Source organism: Capsicum annuum, chromosome 1 (assembly GCF_002878395.1).
Source record: "Capsicum annuum cultivar UCD-10X-F1 chromosome 1, UCD10Xv1.1, whole genome shotgun sequence".
Classification (NCBI taxonomy): domain Eukaryota; kingdom Viridiplantae; phylum Streptophyta; class Magnoliopsida; order Solanales; family Solanaceae; genus Capsicum; species Capsicum annuum.
In genome coordinates this window covers 214755523-214777632 of record NC_061111.1, presented here as the reverse complement: position 1 = coordinate 214777632, position 22110 = coordinate 214755523, and positions in this window count along the sequence as shown.

Here is a 22110-nt window from a genome sequence, read left to right as displayed (position 1 = left end):
CGGGTCGTGAAAAAACTTGGTATCAGAGCCTAAGGTTTTGAAGTATCCTAGGGAGTCTGAAAGACGTGTTGAATATAGTCTTATGCATGGGTATGAAGCGTACCACACTTATGGACAAGAGGCCACAGGACATTTCAGAAAAAGTTTCCCTTCTTTTAGTAGTCATGTCGTGCGAATGAGAATGAGATCTATTTAAACTCTATTTCTAACTCATAATTCATTCCATTTTCAGATAATTCCTCCTAAAAGAAACAACGAACGAAGAAACGTGAATTAGCCCGCACCTCCGCCTATTCAGGAAGATCCCTGAACGAGCATGTTTCTCATGCTGAATTCAAAGCTACTTTCACTAATTTAGCTCACTCAGTTGCTGCTCAGAATAATCAGCAGGTTGTTGCCCCAGCCAATCCAGTCACCAACACAGCTATAACTAGGATTTGAGACTTTACCCGAATTAACCCTCCCTTATTTTTGGGATCTAAGTTTGAGGAGGATCCGCAGGAGTTTCTTGATATGGTTTAGAAAATGACTAATATTATAGGTGTCACTTAGAGAAAGAGTGCAGAGTTGGTTATATATAAGTTTAGGATGTAGTTCATACCTGGTATAAGCAGTAGAAGGAGGATAGGAGTGTTGAGGTAGGGCCTATAGAGTGGGAAGAGTTTGCCACAACTTATGTAGACAAGCTCTTCCTGTTAGAGTTGAGGGAAGCTAAGGTGTTGGAGTTCATTAACTTGAAATAAGGTAATATGAGTGTGAAGGAATACTCGCTTAAGTTTACTGAGTTGGTGAGGTACGCTCCTTCCATGGTGGCTGATAATAGTTCTAGAATGAGTAAGTTTGTTTCTGGTGTAGCTGATAGTGTGGTCAAGGAGTGTAGGACCACAATGTTGATTAAGGAGCAGCAGATTGAGGAAGAAAAGCGTAAGGAGAAAGAAAAAGAGAATAAGAGGGCGAGAATAGGTAGTTTTAACCTTTCTTAATTGAGGTCAGAGGGTGGTAACTGTTCTTAGTTCCATCAAAAATTTTCAGCCCCAGCTCCATCTTCAGCTAGTGTGCTAGTGCCAAAGTTTAGGAATGACAGTTGGGATAGATCACCAGGCTCTAAGTCACAGCGTAGCATGAACAGTAGTCCTACCAATCCACTTTGAGAGAAGTTTAGCAAGAACTATTAGGGTGTGTGTAAGGCTGGTAGCGATGTGTGCTTTAGATGTGGCAAGACAGGCTACAGGGTCAGACAATGTCCAGTAGTTGCTCAGTAGTTGCTCATAGGGAAAAGGATTTACGCCAACAAGGCTAGTCTAATCTATCATCTGCTCCACCAGGTCGCCCGATCCAGCAGGGTGCCATTTCCAGTGCCACCAATGGTCAGATTCAGAATAGGCTTTGTGCACTCCAGTCCCGATAGTATCAGGAAAGTTCCCCTGACATAGTTACGGGTACATTAAAGATCTTTTACCATTATATTTATGCTTTATTAAACCCCAAAGTTTTGCTCTTCTGTTTAACCCCTATATAGCAGTCGATTTTTGTGCCATTCTTAAATTTTTAGCAAAACCTTTCTCAGTATCTACTCTAGTAGGTAGCTCCATTGTATCAAGGCAGGTATATAGGAACTACCTGGTTATAGTGTCCCAAAGAGTTATCTCAGTTAATCTTGTAGAGTTAGTGATGACTGATTTTGATGTCATTCTCTACATGGATTAGCTCCACTCATGTCATGCTTCAGTTGATTGTGGAAATAGAGTCGTTCAATTTTACTTTCCCAATAAACCAGTTATTGAACTGAGGGGTAGCACGTCAGTGCTTAGGGGTCAGGTTGTTTCATATCTTATAGAGATAAAGACGATATCTAAGGGGTATGTTTACCATCTTGTTCGAGTCAAAGTCTCCAGTTGTGAGACTCCAAGTATCGAGTCAGTTTCAGTAGTAAGGGAATTTTTAGATCTATTCCCTGAAGATCTTCCCGAAATTTCTCCTAAAAGAAAATTGACATTGGAATAGATACCCTTCCATATACCCAGCCTATCTCTATTTTGCCCTTTAGAATGGCTCCAGCTGAGCTTAGAGAGTTGAAAGAATAGTTGAAATATCTCTTAGACAAGGGATTTATCATGCCCAGTGTTTCCTCATGGGGCGGTCCAGTCATTTTCGTGCTAAGAAAAACGATTCTGTCTGAATGTGCATCGATTACCATCAGTTGAACAAAGTCACAATCAAGAATAAGTATTCACTCCCCAGGATTAATTAATTATTCAACCAACGTCAAGGTGCCAGCTATTTCTATGAGACAAACCTCAGATCCGACTATCATCAGTTTAGAGTTAGAGAATATGACACTCCAAAGATAGCTTTCAGAACTCGGTATGGTCACTTCGAATTTCTAGTTATGTCTTTTGGACTAACGAATGTCCCTGCTGCTTTCATGGAGTTGATGAATAGTGTGTTAAAGAAGTACTTGGATATGTTCATTATAGTCTTCGTTGATGATATCCTTGTCTATTTCCATAGTGAAAATGATCATACAGACCATCTCAGAATTATATTACAGACTCTTAGAGCCCATCAGTGTTCGCCAAATTCAATAAGTACAAGTTTTGGCTAAGATCAGTAGCTTTCCTTGGTCATTATATTTTTAGTGATGGCATTCGAGTTGACCCTCAAACTACTGAAGCAGTGAAAAACTGGCTCAGACCTATCTCTTTATCATATATCAGGAGTTTCTTGGGTTTGGATAGCTATTATAAATGGTTTGTTGAAGGGTTTTCATCTATTGAATCCCCCATGTCTCGATTGACTCAGAAGAAAGTCAAGTTTCAGTGGTCAAATTCTTGCGAGAAAAGTTTTCAGGAGTTGAAGACTCGACTCACTTCAGACCCAGTTTGACTTTGCCAGATGGTTCAGATGGATTTGTAATTTATTGTGATGGTTCCAGAGTTGGTCTTGGTTGTGTATTAATGCAGAGATGTAAGGTCATAGCCTATGCCTCTAGACAGCTTAAACCCCATGAGAAGAACTACCCTACCCATGATATTGAGTTGGCAGTAGTTGTTTTTACTTTAAAAATTTGGAGACATTATCTTTATGGGGTTCGTGTGGATATGTTCACGGATCATAAAAGTTTGGAGTATGTGTTCTTGCATCAAGATTTAAATCTTCATTAGAGAAAGTGGCTTGAGTTGTTAAAAGATTACGATATGAGTGTATTGAATCATCTGGGCAAGGTTAATATAGTGGAAGATGCCCTTAGTAGATTGTATATGGTTAGTGTTACCTATGTTGAGAAGGATAAAAAGTAGTTACTCGGCGAGGTTCATTAGTTGGATAGATTAGGTGTTTGATTGGTTGATTCAGATGAGGGTAGTATATGGGTCCAGGATGGTTCAGGATTTTCTTTGGTTTCTGAAGTGAAAGAAAAGCAAGATAAGGATCCCAGTTTGTTTAAGTTGAAGGAATAAGTTAGAGATCAGAAGATAGAGGTTTTCTTCCAAGGGGGAGATGGTCTGTTGCATTTTCAAGGTAGGTTGTGTGTTCCATGTGTCGATGGTTTGAGGCAGTAGATCTTAGCAAAAGTGCATACTGTGCGGTATTCCATTCACCCAGGAGCCACTAAGATGTATTGCAATCTGCAAAAAGTCTATTGGTGGAGTGGTATGAAGAAAGAAATTGCAGAGTTTATGGCTAAGATTTCTAATTGTCAGCAGGTTAAAGTTGAGAAATAGAGGCCTAGTGGTATATTACAAGAGTTCAGCATCCCCACTTGGAAGTGGGAAGTAGTGAACATGGATTTTGTGACAGGGTTGCCTCATATGTGTCGTCAACATGATTTTATATGGGTCATTATAGATAGAATAACCAAATTAGCTTATTTCTTGTCAGTTTACACTTCTTTTTTAATAGAGGATTATGCCAAGATTTACCTTAGAGAGTTGGTTAAGTTGCATGAAGTCCCCTTGTCTATCATTTCAGATAGAGGTACTCAGTTTAGCTCTTACTTTTGGAAGGATTTTCAGATGGGTCTTGTTACCCAAGTTCATCTTAGTACAACTTTTCATCCTCAGACAAATGGTCAGGCAAAGAGGACAATTCAGACTTTAGAAGAAATGTTGAGATCTTGTGTTATTCACTTTAAAGGAAGTTGGGATGACCACTTACCTTTGATCGAGTTTGCCTATAACAGCAATTATCACTCCAGTATTCAGATAGCATCGCTTAAGACTCTTTTTAGGAGAAGATATAGTTCTCCTATCAGTTGGTTTAAATCAGGTAAGGCTGCAGTAATAGGACCGGGTTCAATATTTGATGCAACGAAAAAAGTTCAGTTGATTAAGGAGAGGCTAAGGATAGCCCAAAGCCGTCAAAAATCCTACGCAGATGTAAGAGGCAGAGATCTTGAGTTTGATGTTGGTGACTTAGTCTATTTAAAAATCTTTCCCATAAAGGGAGTGAAGAGATTTGGCAGGAAGGTAAAGCTCAGTCCCTGATATGTTGGCCCGTTTAGAATCTTGAGTCATTTTAGAAAGGTGGCTTATGAACTTAAAGTGCCTGCAGATTTAGCCTCAGTGCATCCATTGTTTCATGTTTCCTTGTTGAAGAAATGTATTGGTGATTCGGTCGTTGTTGTTCCATTAGAAAGCATAGATGTTCAGGATATCCTTTCTTACGAAGAAGTCCCAGTTGAGATCCTTGATCATCAGATTGTATACTAAGTAACAAAGAAGCTCTCTTGGTCAAACTCCTTTGGCGGAATCAGTCCACTGAGGGAGCCACTTAGGAAGCAGAAGTAGATATGCGAACCAAGTACCCTCATTTTTTCTCCACAAACTCAGATTCAGCTTAAGGTAATAATTTTCCTCAGAATTGGCTCTCTTCCATTCTCAGTTTCAGCTACCAAATCCATTTCATATTATTGCATACATTTAGTTCAGCTCAGTTCAGTTCATGTATCATTTTTCAGACTCAGCCATGTAATCATGTTTCCATTTGTGCATATTCAGTATATGATTTCAATTTTCCTAGTATTTATAGCTTAATTATTCTCATTCGAGGACGAAAATTCCCAAGGGGAGATATTGTAATACCCCATAAAATTCATAGCTCATTTCAACTCTCAGTTACTGATCTGAGGTGATTTTATTCACTTCGGTATCATTATTTTAGCCTATTTAACCATGTTTTGAGAGAAATTCGTGTGCTTAACGTGTTAATATTGATATGAGTAAGCATTTAAGTATCCAAGTGTGTATTTACAATGTCCAAAGTATTTTTCAAACAAGTTTGTGCTTAATTGAGTCATTTAGAGTTCAACCTGGAAAACTAGTTTTACTAGCTTGAGCTAGGTGTGTGTCTAGTTGATTTTGGTGGATTCTAATGTGTCTAATTTGTTCCAAATATGTTAATGGTGTAATTATGAATGTAATAACTTGTTTGTAATTAGCAAGGTTTAATTTGATTAAGTCAAGAGTCGAAATAATAAGTGGAGGATCATTATGAATTACCTTATCGTAGCTCTTGTTTTGATTTATCGTTGAGGTTATTGTGTTGTTTTAATTTTTAATATGTGGTGTGTGATATTGTAGTAGGCTTTGTGAGATTAATACCGTGACATATTGATGATAAAATATCGGAAATTCATTTGAAATACACTACAAAAGGCATAGGCAAAGGATAGGACCCTCAATACTTAACCAAAATTTTGGAAGCAAATTCCAGTGAGTCAATGAGAAGTTGACGCGTCGCGCCGAGGGTCACATAGTTTACACTTAGAAGAATTTTTCAATTCTAATTCCAGTACACCAATGCGGACTCGACACGTCGCGTCGATGTGTTATGCACAGCAAGTAAAGTTCGCCGACACAGTTTGTGAATTGTCCTATTTAAAGTCAAATTTGGGGCACGGATTTCAAGCAACTTTTAGAGGGAATCTTTTGCATTTATTTCCAATCCCACTAATATTAGTAAATAGAATATAATATATATACAATACAACTGGTCAAAATTTGGAAGGGGGGGGGGACACGTTATTGGACAAGTCTTGGATACCTGGACACGGTTTTGAGGAAAATTACGGAGGCTGCTACACGGTTTATTAGGTTTTAATTATTTTAATTAGATTTTAATTTTTCATATCATGTATTCAATTATTTGGATCGTGATTATAAATATTAGCTGTTAAAAACCACCTTTTCGGGGTTAAAGCCAAGAACATAATTACTATTAATTTGGATTAATTTCGTTAATTTTACTTATCATATTTGGTTATTTGTTATTCTTGTTTTAATTATTTTTTAGATTGATCACCCATGAAATACATATATTGTCAACCTTTTGATCTCATGAGAGGGAATAGGGAGATAGAACATGGAAATAAATAAAGTTTGAGTTTTTATTCTTTTATAAAATAAAGAATTAAATTTAGCGTTTAGGACAGGGATGTACTTAAATGCCTTACTTGATTCACACGTAGGATTATAGCTTTAATTAGCTTAATTGAATTATTACATCTCCACTCAACGATGTAGTTGTAATGTCCATATTAGGTAAAGGATTAAAGGTTGGGAAACCATGATCATGCAATTAACCCTATAAATCAACAACCAAGATAAGCAAATTAGCGAATGAAATTCAATAACATAGTATGATTTTTTGAAGTGCTTTAACCCTGGGCTTTACTCTATTGATTGTTCCAAGAATTTAATTTTTGCATTGTTTACTTAATTTTTAATTTACAAAAATTATAAATTCTTTTTGGTTACTTTTGCACCAAATTAATCTAGACGGTGAACTCAAATTAAATCGTTGTTAAATCGAGTCTCTGTGGGATCATTATTTGGATTTAATTAGGATACTTTACTACTTGGTAGACCACGTACACTTGTGTGTGCGCTTGGACACTGTCAAGTTTTGGCGCCGTTTCCGGAGACTTGAATTTGGCAATTGTTTATTTTAATTTTACTTTTAGATTTACTTGGTGTTTTTACGCTTGGTCTTCATTTTCTTTTTCCAGGAAACAGATTTACAAAGTAATAAGCTATCAAGGGATCGGGACATGTTTGAACCTAACCCAGAACCCGAGCAACTTTACCATCAACGCAGGAGAGAAGCAATCCTTCTCCCTTGAATTCCTCAAATCCAAGAAGGCCAAGAGAATACTGTTCCTATGGATGAACAACAAGCAGCTGGTAGGAAGGTTAAGGAAGTGGCAGTCCCACTTCCAACAAACTTGATTTCCCCAATTCAAAGACCGAAAGTTGGGGGGAATTTCAAGTTGAAACACAATATGGTGAAACTTTTCATTAGCAGTGGACAGTTTGCAGGGCTTTCATACGAGGATCCACAAGTCCACTTGCAAACTTTTATTGAGCTTACTGATACATTCACTCTAACTGGGGTGACTCCAGATTATGTGAGGCTGACACTGTTTCCCCATTCACTTTTGGGGGAAGCTAAAAGGTGGTTGAATGTGGAGCCGGCCAATTCAATCACTACATGGGACAACTTAGACGGAAAGTTCCTCATCATATTTTTTTCATCAAGCAAGACTACGAGACTTCACAGTGAAATAGTGAGATTCAAATAGAAGCCTAATGAAAACCTCTTTCACTCTTGGAAATTCTTCAAGGCTCTTCTTCGTGATTGTCCACATCACCAACAGTCGAATGAGGTACTTGTTCATACTTTTGTAGAAGCTCTTGATCACAATACGAAGATTTTACTAGATTCAGCTGCAGGTGGTCAAGCGTTGGAGTTAACTTATGATGAGCTGTACACATTACTGAACCGCATAGAACAAGGAAATCTATATTGGCATTTAGATTCTAGAAGTACCATAAAATAAATTGGAAGTGGACCAATTCACAGCCTTATCAGCACAGGTATCTGCCTTACAAAATTTGATCAACACTCATTTCAGTGGCAAGAAGTTAGGAGCAGCACAACCTACAGCCACAGTCAATGCCATCCAACAAACTGCAGGTTGGTGTGAAGTATGCAAAAATAGTTGTCATGCAGCAACCATGTGCACATCAAATTTAGAATCTGTAATGTATGTAGAAAATGCTCAAATGCCTAATTATGGTAATGCCTACAACATGAAGTGGCAAACTCAGCCACCAAATTAGTCATGGAACGCCTCATAGCCACAGGCCCAATTAAATCTATCAACGAGCAACATGGAAGAGATGATAAAAAAACTCTTAGCTGGTCAAGCACAATTGTGTACGAATCTGAAAAGTCAAAAGGTAAAATTACAGAATCAGCAAGTGGCCACAAGAAGTTTAAAGTTACAAGTGGGCCAATTATCACAGGTACTGAATACAAGACCATAAGGTGGGTTGCCAGAAGACACAGAAACTCCAAAATAAGTCATGGTAATCACCTTGAGAAGTGGTAAAAAAATTCAAGGAGAACCTCCTAAGGCAACAAAGGAGGTAGATGCTGATGTAGTGACTGAAAAGGTAGATGACAAAGTGGCTGAAAATTCAAAGAAGTCTGAGTACTTGAAACCAAAATTTGTTAAACTAGAAGTGAATAAGACACTTCCACTACCCTTCCCTAAAAGGCATAAAAAGTGAAGGAGGATGCCCTGTTCAAAAAGTTCTTTGACGCATTTAGAGAGCTTCATATTAATTTACCTCTTTTAGCTATTTTACAGAGTATACCTAAGTATGCAAAGTACTTGAGGGATGTGGTGGGAAAGAAGGTAAAATTACAAGATATAGGAGTAATAACACTCACTGAAGAGGGTAGTGCGGTGATGACATAGAAGATCCCCAAGAAAGTGAAATATCAGGGGAAGCTTGCTATCCCTATTCAAATTGGGAGCAAAGAGGTCCATATATTGAGTGATTTAGGGGAAAGTATAAACTTGATGCCCCTATCTCTATTTGAAAAATTAGGCTTGTGAAATCCTAGATCGACCATCGTGGTTTTGCAGCTAGCAGAAGGTTCTATGGCATATCCGGAAGAAATAATTGAGGATGTCCACATTAAGGTTGTTAAATTTGTTATTCCTGCTAACTTTATTGTTCTTGACTTTCAGGTAGATGAACAGGTACCAATTATTTTGGGGCATCCATTCTTAGCAGCCGAAGTGGCCTTGATTGATGTTAGCTAAGACACGCTTAAAATGAGGGTAGAGGATGAAGAGGTAGTGTTTGATGTATACAAAGCACCCATAATTTCTTACTAAGTTAATGATTTGTGTATGATCAATATGATTGAAAGGGATTAGTATGGGGTGCTTAAGCCATCAAAGACCTCTTTCGACTACCTGATTAAGCGACCTATGATGAAACCATAGTTTCCTAACATGATGAAGGTTAAATAAAAGAGAGATATTGACCTTAAGAGTGTAAACTCAAGAGGTCAGAAATGAATGAAAAAATGGCTCCCAAAAGAGAGTAAACGGGTAAAGGAATATGGTTGAGTTGAGTTTGGTTGTGCTGCGACACTAAATCAGGCGCTTCTTGGGAGGCAACCCAAGTTAATTAGGTATGTTTTCTTTTCAATTTTTTTTAGTTTTTACTTCACGTAGTTTTTGTTTTTGGTTAAGTCACAGGTTAATAGGAAGTCTAAGTACCATAAACCTAAGCTTGAAGCATGGCAAAGATTGAGTGTGGGGTCTCATGGATACCATTTATGTATAAAGATGCTACTAGCTAGGCCTAGAGGCCTCAGGAAGTATTTCTATCTTTTTATCTTTAAATTCACTTTGAGAACAAAGTAGATTTTTTAAGTGTGGGGTGGGGAGATTCCCAAAATTTTGACTCAATTTAAAAATTTTTGGGTTAGGAATAAGTAAGATATTCTTAATTGGTACTATTTTTTATTATACAATGCAAGTGGGTTTGTTTGAAAAAAGCATGTTGATTGAGTGAATTGTTATTTTTGAAACTCCTAAGCTCAAGTTTATGACTCTTGTACTTGTTGGCTTAAATTTAAATTCATGCTATTGTGTTGTTAAGAGTCTATGATGATCCTATTGATTTGAGCATGTGCCATGTGCGTGTGAGAATTTTTGTATATTCCTTGTTGCATGTGATGTCTAGAACTTTCCCAGTGTGTGTGTAAAGTGAAATAAAGAATGTGGATTTAGGAGATGATATAGACATTTCTTTGATAGCCTTGTTTTACACCTTCTATTTGTCCTACCCTTTGAGCATTATCCTAGTTAAACCCTATTGACCCTTTAACATTTTCTTTGGTAGCCTCATATGTAGCCTAATACCTTCTTTGATAGAACATAAATTTGATCCAAAAAACTCCTAAGTGCTTTAATGAAAAATTAAATTAGTAAGGAGCTTGAGAAATAAGAGGAAAAAAGTGAATTTGATGCCCCCAAGGTAGTTGTTATTAGTGTAGATAATTGATTTATGGTGGATGGATGTGATGTAATTTATGATAAAAGTATTACCATGATTTTCAAAGAAAAAAAAAAGAGAAAAAATTGATTCTTGTGGTAGTAAATTATGCGTCCACCAAGTGTTTGTGAAAATGCTTAAAAGAGATGGGGCAAAAACAAAAGGTATGGGTGGATGAAAAAGTGTAAATAGGCTGTTGAATATTCGTTTTAAATATTTAATGTAGTGTATTAAAGCACTTAGGGAGGTTAGTCACTATTCCCATATAGTTCCTACCCGTCCTTTAGCCTACATTACAACCCGAAAAAGTCCTAATTGATCCTAAGCTTTACATTCAACTATTAGTGGAGCATTACACTAAGTGAAATCCTATGGTTTATTGTGTGTAACTTGTGAATTCTTTGTGAGAGTGAGCGTAATTTGATTTTTTTTATACCCATTGCGTTATAAATTGCATTATTGAGAGTGATTATGGGTAACTCTCTTGTTGTGAGGGGCATATATTTGATGAAGGTGGGTGATTTGTATGATCTCCTTGATTGAATTATAAGCATGAGTTTTCCAACTAGGTGAGTAAATTCTTGAGGCTAGGAGGTTTTGGAGTAGTGTTCATGAGCTATCAATTGTTTAAATAACGTGCTTTGTGTAGAAACTTGCATTTCATGTAGTCATTATAGTACTAGCGTGAGTGTTTTATTTTAGTAGAAGTGTAGCATCACCTTATATTTTGATGCTTAGAATGAATAGTTGTTCAAGGACTAACAAGAATTTAAGTGTGGGGTGATAATCTTAGGTGATTTTATGCACTTTGGTATTATTATTTTAGCTTATTTTGCCTTGTTTTGAGAGAAATTTGTGTGCTTAATGTGTTAATATTGATATAAATAAGCATTTAAGTGCCCAAGTGTGTATTTACAATGTCTAAAGTATTTTTCAAACAAGTTTGTGCCTAATTGAATCATTTAGAGTTCAACCCGGAAAATTAGTTTTACTAGCTTGAGTTAGGTGTGTGTCTAGGTGATTTCGGTGGATTCTAATGTGTTTAGTTTGTTTCAAATATTTTAATAGTGTAATTATGAATGAAATAACTTATTTGTAATGAGCAAATTTTAATTTGATTAAGTCAAGAGTCGAAATAATAAGTGGAAGATCATTGTGAATTTGCCTTATCTTAGCTCTTGTTTTGATTTATCGTTAAGGTTATTATGTTGCTTCAATTTTTAATATATGGTGTGTGATATTTTAGGAGGATTTTTGAACTAAATATGGTGATATATTGATGATAAAAAGGCATAAAATTCATTGAAAATACACTACAAAAGGCATGGGCAAAAGATAGGACCCTCAACACTTGACCAAAATTTTGGAAGCAAGTTCCAGTGAGTCAACGCGAAGTTGACGCGTTGCGTCGAAGGTCACAAAGTTTACACTTAGAAGAATTTTTCAATGCAAATTACAGTACACCGATGCAGACTTGATGCGTCGCATAGATGTGTTATGCACAACAAGTAAAGTTCGTCGACACAGTTTGTGAATTGTCCTATTTAAAGTCAAATTTGGGGCACGAATTTCAAGCAACCTTTAGAGGGAACATTTTGCATTTATTTCCAATCCCACTAATATTAGTAAATATAATATAATATATATACAATACAACTCATCACAATTTGGAGGGAGGACACGTTATTGGACAAGTCTTGGATACCTGGACACGGTTTTGAGGAAAATTACAGAGGCTGCTACACGGTTTATTAGGTTTTAATTATTTTGATTAGATTTTTATTTTTCATATCATGTATTCAATTATTTGGATCGTGATTATGAATATTATTGGCTAAAAACCCCCTTTTCGGGGTTAAAGCCAAGAACATGATTACTATTAATTTGGATTAATTTCGTTAATTTTGCTTATCATATTTGTTTATTTGTTTATTCTTATTTTAATTATTTTTTAGATTGATCACCCATGAAATATATATATTATCGATCTTTTGATCTCGGGACAGGGAATAGGGATATAGAACATGGGAATAAATAAAGTTTGGGTTTTTATTCTTTTATAAAATAAAGAATTAAACTTAGCGTCTAGGACAGGGATGTACTTAAATGCCTTACTTGATTCACACGTAGGATGATAGCTTTAGTTAACTTAATTAGATTATAACATCCCCGCTCAATGATGTATTTGTAATGTCCATATTAGGTAAAAGATTAAAGGTTGGGAAACCATGATCATGCAATTAACCCTACGAATCAACAACCAAGATAAGCAAATTAGCGAATGACATTCAATAACATAGTATGATTGTTTGAAGTACTTTAATATTCAAAAATTATAAATTTTTTTTGGTTACTTTTGCACCAAATTATTCTAGATGGTGAACTAAAATTAAATTATTGTTAAATCGAATCTTTGTGGGATCGATACTGGCTTTAATTAGGCTACTTTACTACTTGGTAGACCACGTACACTTGCGTGTGTGCTTAGGCGTTGTTAGTTGCATGTTAAGGGAGGTTAAAAGTACATCTCGGGTGAGTTTTGAAATTTTTTGACAAGCATAAGGGTGTCTTTGGAAGCCCAAAATAGTGCCAGCACCAAGATTAGCCCACGTCGCACACTCTAGTGCACCCCTCCAGAACGCGAGCTAGAGCCAGTATCGTGCTGTCCATTCTGGCGCTCCGAACCTCGTGTCTCGCCCTCCATCATGGCCAGCTTCTAGTTTTTGGAATTTAAAGGGCATTTGGGTCTTTTTTCTTCACCCAATTAGTCCATAACATGAAATTTAGGTCCCTAAAGAGCAGTATTTGCTCTTTTAATCACAAATTCTCTTAAGAAATCCTCCCCCTTTCTTAAGAACAAACCCTAACCCATTCTCAAGCAATCAAGGAATTCAAGGTTCTAATACATAAAATCATCACGAATTTGATAGTTGAGGTATGTTTGATGTTCATCCATGGTCCCTTTTCACTCATGAAGACCAAGAATCCTTTTTTAGTGTTAAATTATGAGTTTTTACATGTTCAAGTTGAATTATCTCCATAAAGCTATAACTAATTTTGATTTGAGTTATGTTTATAAGTGTTTTCAATGGGATGAGCCATTACATGTTTTGAATATTGAAATCCCTAATTCATGGTTTTAGTATTATAATCATGTTATCCTTGCATACTTTACCCATTACCATGTTTAAATTCATGAGTCTCATGTGTTTGATGAAATGTCTAGTTTAGTGGATCCACAAAGCCAGTGTTAGTACCCGTGGCATGGTACTGACACCCTTCCAACTGGGGTTATAGGTTGGACCCTAATAGTACATTGGGGCATATCGGTTATAGCTAGCTCCCACAGTCCCAATTCAGTATTCAGCATAGAGTTCAGTTTCAGGTTTGCTTGACCATAGTATACAGTTATCAGTTATTCAGTATCAGTATTTTAGTATTCTATTTTACAGATTTCTTCAATATCGTGTTATATGCTTGGTCATGCATTCACTGATCTTATAATTTTATATATTAATACTCAGTTATCTCATGCTATTTAGTCAGTTATTATTCATGTACATGAGACCATGCATATCAGCCTAACCTCATCTAGCAAACCAGTACATTCAAAGTACTGACCGCATACTTGTTTCTTGTGCTATGATGTATCATATCATTGGTTCGATGCTTAGGTTCTCGACCATACTTAGATATTCCAGCACATCAATAGTAGTAGCCTGGGTGAGTCCTCATATTTCGAGGATTGATTATATTTATTTCAGTATTTTCAGTTTTGTAGTTAGTTGGAGTTAGTTGGGGCCTATCCCATCAACTCTTATTTAGTCAGTTTTAGCGGCTTTCAAACATTTCAGATAATCAGTTAGTTGTCAATACTATTAGTCAGATTTCAGTATTCTCGCATATGTTTCAGTTTTGTGGATTCAGTTATATTGCTTTCAGAACTTAAAATCTTATGGCATTTTTTTCAGTTAATTTCTGCACATGTCATTGTTATCAGTTTTATTCAGTGCTCGCAGCAGGTACTAGCTCATGGGTTAGCTTATGGTCACTTGCGACCTTAAGCACCGTTTGGAGTCCAGGGTATACTCCTGGGGCATTACAAACTTGGTACTAGAGCCTAAGGTTTTAAAGTATCCTAGGGAGTCTAAAATCCGCGTTGAGTAGAGTCTTGTGCATGTGTGTGAAGCGTGCCACACTTATGGACAAGAGACTACAAGATATTTTAGGAAAAGTTTCCCTTCTTTAAGTATTCATTTCGTGCGAAAGAGCACGAGCTCTATTTAAACTCTCTTTCTAACTCATCCATCTTTTCGTGTACAAAAGATGCCTTCCAGCAAAAACAACAAAAGAAGAAATGCGAATCAACCCACACCTCTGCCTGTTCAAGAAGATCCCCTAAATGAGTGTATCTTTCACACTGAATTCAGAGTTGTTTTCACTACCTTAGCTTATTCAGTAGTTGCTCAGAATAATCTGTAGGCTATTTTCCTATCTAGGCTTTTGATTTATGCTCAGCGGAGTAAGGGGGCATAGGAAGAAAGAGAGAAAGAATAAGAGGCCCAGAACAAGTAGTTTTAAGCCAAGGTCAGGGGGTAGTAACCTATAATACCCCGTGCTTTTTCCTAGCTTGAAATCGTCTCAAGAATGTTAGAATCTTTATTTAAAAGATGAATCCACTTTTTTACATATGGTATTTTTATTATTTTCACTTTCTGTCATGTGGAAAATTGAATTAGCTTTCCAACGATACCAATTTCATCAAAATTGGACATCGGAGGAGAAAGTTATGGCCAAAATACAGAAGGCAGTAAAAACCACCCAGGTGCGACGGTGACACTGACGGACTATCGCCCATGACCATCACAACGTAGGCAGCAAGCCCCTTCCTTGGTTCACGTATGATGGTCGAAATGACGGACCATTGCACGAGCCATCGTAGGTCCCGATTCAGCAAATTAAAGCCATTTTTAAAAGGGTATTTTGGTCATTTACCACCCACCTATATATATAACCAATTATATCCAATTTCAGCCATTTGGTTCATTATTACTTCACAACTAATATTAGGGTTTCTCTCTAACATTAATATCTAAGAACAAAAATTCAATCTTCTTCAAGGACTAAGGGATTTTCAATTCTTCAAGTTCAAGAACATCAAGAATCTTAACCCAGGTATGCATAGTATTCATTCATGGACTCCTTTCATCCATGAAGTCCAAGAATCCCTTTTCCAACTTCAAGTTATGAATTTTCTTTATGATTTCATGATTGGGCTATTCTTGTCCACGTTGATAAATGAGAAATTGATTTTTACTCCATGTTGGGTGATAACTTCTATGTGGGTTTAATTATTATAGATATAGATTCATGCAAACATATGACTAAACCCTTGAATGATAAAATTAGAATTTGACCATGATGTTTAATTGTTATACAATGATGTTTACATGTACCATGCCTACAGTATGTTTGATTTAATACCTAAATGAAGGAAAAGTGCCTAACTAGCATGTTGTCATGAAACCCCCATGTATGTATAAGCTTATGCATATCACATGTTTGATGAAATGCTTCAGTAAATGCATTATGATTATTATTATGTATTCAAGCAAGTCATGTTTTGCCAGTTTCCTTCTATCAAGTCCTGAGGGTACATGTAATCGAAATATTAGTTATGTGCCTAGAGTCATGTCATTTTTTCATGATACTCTCAGTCAGGCTATGATCCCTAGACTTCAGACAGTCTTATTTCTCAGGGAAATCTCCATGATCTCATAACTCAGTCAGTTGTCAGATATCAATAGTATTCCATTAGTCAACGAAAGTCAGTAACTCAGTCCATGTTCAATTTCAAAAAATCATGCTCAGTGTCTATTCAGATGGGAGTAGAAATTAGCACCGATGAGCATGTGATTCTTAGAAGCAATCCTTGTATTCTAGAACTATGTAGCCAGCATAGGTTGAGACATCATAGCCTGCTATATGAGGGTAGATGAGGTGGCTTAACCTGCTATATGAGGGTTTCTACCGTTCTTATTAGAGTTACCTATTATATTAGGGTCACTCACATATTGTCCTTACCAGTGGCATGGTATTGACACCCTTCCAATCAAGGCACAGATTGGACCCCAATTTAGCTATAATGCATCATTTGGGGCATGTTGGTTAGATGACAACTTCCCACAGTTTCAGTATCAGTATCAGTCAAGAACTCAAATAGTTCTTTAGATTTCAGGACTATCAAATACAGTCAACTCAGATATAGTATGGAACTCAGCTTGTTCCATCAAATTTAGGACTGCCAGATATAGTCACTTATTTTATCAGTTATATCAGTTATCAGTATGTCATGTTATCAGTATTTAGATTCAATAATCATGTTATCACGGTATCAGTGTCAGTTTTTATGTCTCATACATGTACTCTCACGCTCATGATAGTCAGTCTGTTATTATATTTGTTCATACATATAAACCCCATGCATTCATCTTACCTCACATGCATACCAGTATATTTAAAGTACTAATGCATTTGCGCTATGGTGTCTTATACCATAGGTTCAGAGACACGAGTTTCAGAGCATCAGTAGATTCCAGTCTTAGCAGTCAGAGTTAGAAGTGAGTCCTTATTTTTTGAGGACACGATCATTATTTTATTAGCTCATTAATTAGTTTATTAGTTGGAGTTAGTTGGGGATATGTCCCATCAACTCCTTATTTAGACAGTCATGTTTAGAGGTTTTTTAGACTACAGTATGTTCAGATAGCTTATTTCAGTTATGTTTTGGGTATTTCATACCCCATCCATATGTTATGATTTATTAGATATTATGTTATAGTTTTGAACCTTATGGCCTTTCAGTTTATGTTTTCACATTATACAGTATGTATGCAGTATATAGGTACAGATATCAGTCATGGGTGAGCTTGTTGTCCTTCGGGGTCATGAGCAACGTGTAACGTTCTATGTGCTAGATTTAGGACATTACATAACCCCTTCCAATTTTATTAGAAATTCTCAGCCCCGACTCTTCCTTCAGCCAGTGCCTAAGTTTAAGAATAACAGTCGAGATAGAGCACTAGGCTCTAAGTCACAGGGTAGTAGGAAGAGAGTTCGTACTAATTCGCTTTACAGATAATGTGGTAGGAATCATAAGAGTATGTGTAGAGTTAGTTGTGATGTATGTTTTGGATGTGGCAAGCTAGGACACAAGTTCAAAGAGTGTCCAGTACTTTCTCAAAGGGGAAAGGATTTGCTCCAATAGTACCAATCTAATTCGTCATCAGCTCTAGTAGGTCACCAACTCAGCAGGGCACCACTTCCAGTGCCACTAGTGGTCAGGATCAAAATAGGTTGTATGCACTCCAGTCCTGACATAATCATGAAAGTTCTCCTGATGTGGTTATGAGTATGTTGTAGGTCTTTCATTTACATGTTTATGCTTTGTTAGATCTCAGAGCTTCTCTTTGTTTCATAACCCCTATATAGTTGTCGAGTTTAGTGTCAGTCCCAAAACTTTAGCAGAGCCCTTCTCAGTGTCTACCTTAGTGGGTAAATCTATCTTATCCAGACAGGTGTACAAAAATTACCCGATTTTAGTATCCCAGAAAAATCACTTCAATTGATATCAGAAATAGTCATTCAATTTTAGTTTTTGAATGAACCAGTTATTGAATGAAGGGGTAGTACCTTAGTGCTTAGGAGTCAAATGTGTTTTAAGATTCCTTCTCAAAACCCTATTATAGCATGTGACCTAAAGTTAGAAGCATGAACATGGAATTTTAGCAGCAGTAAAGTGGGGATAGTGTTATCTGAATTTAGTTGATTATCTATTCATAGGGCTAGTAGTATGAAAGGTGAATTAGTAGGCTTGAAGCAGTGTATGCAAGAATATAGTTTGTTGATTTGAAACAAATGTTATGGATGTGATATTTGTAGGCCATGATGAAAGTAGAATAGTTATTAAAGATTTGAGGATATCCAAGTTATGTGTTAGAATCTAAAGTTGAATCTTTAAAGGTTGAACTAATAGAAAGAGGAGTTGAAAATTCTAAGTTAGTCAATTTTAAGTTGTCACATTATGATTGTTGAGGCTATAGAAAGCTAAGAATTGTGTATCAGAAGGAAGTACTAGCAGTGGGCCTTACATTATCAAGTGTAGTCTTTCAGGGTAAGCATAGTATTTATGTGCATTGTAATGTCTCAGACTCTAGAGTAAACTGATTGCAGTTCAGTTTAGAATTATTTGAAAGGGTTTCACAGACTTAGAGTGATGGCTTAAATCTAGGGAGGGATATGCCCAACCTATTTTGATCTCCATGCAAAGTTTTATACTTTAGTCATCACGATATCTACTTAAGCCTTACATGTTAACTCTATGATCATAGCTCATATTCGTGCACCTTATGGAAAATCATGTACACTTCCAGTTCCTATCATAAGGAGTTCCAGTTCATCAAGTAGTCAGAATCATATTCCATGAATTTATAAACTCCAAACTCAGGTCGTGCAGCTCATGACTTATGTATTCATGTTTTACAGTATGCTCAGTTTCCATGACTTATGCTACACTCCTAATAATCAGTAAAATTCAGATTATGTCATCTATATCCTCAGTTTAGATCTCTTGATGAATCCATGATATTGATATTCTATTCCCCAGACCTCAGTTAATTGTCAAGTTATGTATAGTGTTTATTCATGATTTAGGTCCTCATTTTTTAATCTTTCAATGACCTCTCCTTATGAAATGATAGTGGTTATGAACAATTGATTAGATGGGAGTGAATAAACATTTCTTATTGACAAAAGATTGTTGTATGCTTATTTTAGCTAAGGCTGTAAGTGTGAAGTAATATTGAGTCCAAGTTTATGATATATGTCATGGTTAGTTGTAATTTTTGTGTGTGTTCTCCTAGGGTAGTGCATTGAAGTTGTTAATGATAGAGGTTTGGGAGATATGAGGAAAATATTTTTATGGGTGTTTGTTTAGAAGGGCATGTGTAGTCATGAAGATAGGCTCGAATATCATAATGGTGTGTAAGTAGATAAATGCATCGCGCGTTAGTGAATGTCTAGTAAGAGGTTAAATGTCGTTGTTGAAGTGGTGATAAAAATTATTCATAAGATGAGGGATTATGAAAATACAGGGTGTGTTAGGTTCATGACTTAGACTAGTATTACAGTGTTATGTGTGCACTTGTAGATTTGAGTAGGCTTGAACATAGTGAGAGAATTCATTTCAGCTCATACTTTGATAGTTAGAGTTATTAGTGCCTATGTAAATATTTTTAGTAGCCCCAAGTGAAATACAATTTTGAAGTGGAATTTATAGTTGAGTATATTCTTTCAGTATAATTTAGTCTGTTTAGCTAGCAGTTCAGTTAGTAGTCAGACAGACAAGTTCCTATGGTTTTCCATCTTTCGATCTAGTCTTACTATCCGATGTTTCATGAATATGGCCATTCCAAGATATAGTTTATCTATATCCATGTAAATTGCTAATCCAATTCAGTCTATGCATCATGTTTTAGATTCCAGATATTTAGTCATAATTTAGTTTGTAAGTGTCCTGTGCATCATCTCGATCTTTCCTTAGTATTTAAGTCAAGCCAGTATCATTGGGGGGATGAACTATCCCAAGGGGAATATGTTGTAATACCCTAGGTTTTCATGTACTAAACCTCTTAACTTTTCTTCACGAAACTAGATCTAGCCTGAGGCAGGGGTTACACATAAGTGACTCTCTCATTTCTATTTCATCCTTATAACTATTCTCATACCAAAGCATGTATTCATGAATTAGTTCAGTCAGTTATCATGTTGTAGACTCAGTCATGTAATCATGTTTTTAGTTATGCATATTCACTATATAATCTCAGTTCCTCAGTATTCTCAGCTTAATTAGTCTCGTTCGAGGACGAATGTTCCCAAAGGGGAGATATTATAAGACCTTGTAAGATCCTAGCTCATTTCAGTATACTAGTGCATGTTAAAAGGGCCTAAGACTTAGAAAATTTCACTAAGTGTTAAGACTTGGTAATTTCCAAAGACCCTTAAACTTTGATGATTTTATTTCAACCTTTCCAGCCTTATAATGTTGATTTTAAAGTTGATTCATGATTGGGGATGTCAAGGGTACATCTCGGGTGAGTTTTGGAATTTTTGGACCAGCATAAGGATGTGTTTGGACTTCAAAAACACTAGCTTCATCGGGATAAGCCAGCGGTGCCCGCTGTAGTGCACTGCGGTAGGGACCACTCCAATGCACCGCACCAGAGCCTGCGGCGCTTTCTCTATCGCCTGCCCCTTATTTTTCCAACTTTTATTTCCATTTTCCAAGGGCAATTAGGTCATTTCCTTTCACCCAACAGATCTATAACATGGGATTGAAGGTCCCAAAAGCATAATTGATCATATTTTACACAAATTCTCTCAAAAGAAAGCCATTCTCTCCCACGAACAAACCCTAGCCTCTTAAAGATTCAAGAAAACCACCAAGAACTTTCACAAATTCATCAATTAAGGTATGTTAGATGTTCATTCATAGGTCCTTTTCACCCATAGAGTCCAAGAATCCATTTTAAAGTTTAAAGATTTGATCTTTACTTGTTATTATGAATTATATCCATGAACTTCCATGAATTTTGATTTTATAACATGCTTCCAAATTGTTTTTGTTGGAATTTGTCCATAACACGTTTGAATGGTGATTATTGCATGTCATATCCTTAACCCATGAATTTTAGTAATGAAATTATGTTATTATTTCATGTTTAACTATTTCGATTCTTTAATTCATGACACTCATGAGTTTGATGAAATGTCTAATCGATGAGTTTTGAACAATGGTTCCTATAATGGTTTTAAAGTATACATGAATTCCTACTGTTATTGCTATCGAGTCCTGGAGGTTATGAATACCCAAAAACTTAGCTGTTGACTTAGTTTTAGTATTTTCAAAATAGTTTCAGATATGTAAGAAGATTATCAGTCAGTCAGTTATTATATTCAATTAAACTTACATCAGTTCAGAAATTAGTGTCTTTCAGTTGGGAGTAAAATTTAGCACCGAGTGAACATAAGGATGGCATCTTACACGTCAGTAAGCATGAGGCATTTGTCCCCCTCAATAATAGGGATGAGATATTAGTATCAGTCCCTAAGTTCTAGACCTATGGCTCCACCGTACACTTTGAGGGGTCCCCCATCAGTTAGGCATAACACCCATGTCCTTCAGGACGTTAGATTAGTGGATCCATACAGCCAATGTTAGTACTCATGGCATGGTAATGACACCCTTCCAACTGGGGATACAGGTTAGACCCTGATAGTACATTAGGTCCTATTAGTTATAGATAGCTCCCACAGTCTCATTTGATTCAGCATAGAGTTCAGTTTCAGGTTTGCTTGACCATAGCATATAGTTATCAGTTATTCAGTATCAGTATTTCAATATTCCAGTTTATAGATTTCTTCAGTATTATGTTATATGCTTGGTCATACATTCTCAGGTCTTACAGTTTTATGCATTAATACTTAGTTATCTCATGCTATTTAGTCAGTTATTATTCATGAACATGAGCCCATGCATATCAGCCTAACCCCATCTAGCATACTAGTACATTTAAAGTACTGACTGCATACTTGTTTCTTCTATGATATCTCATATCATAGGTTCAGATGCTCAGATTTCTAACCAAACTTAGATATTCTAGCGCATTAGCAGTAGCAACCATAGTGAGTC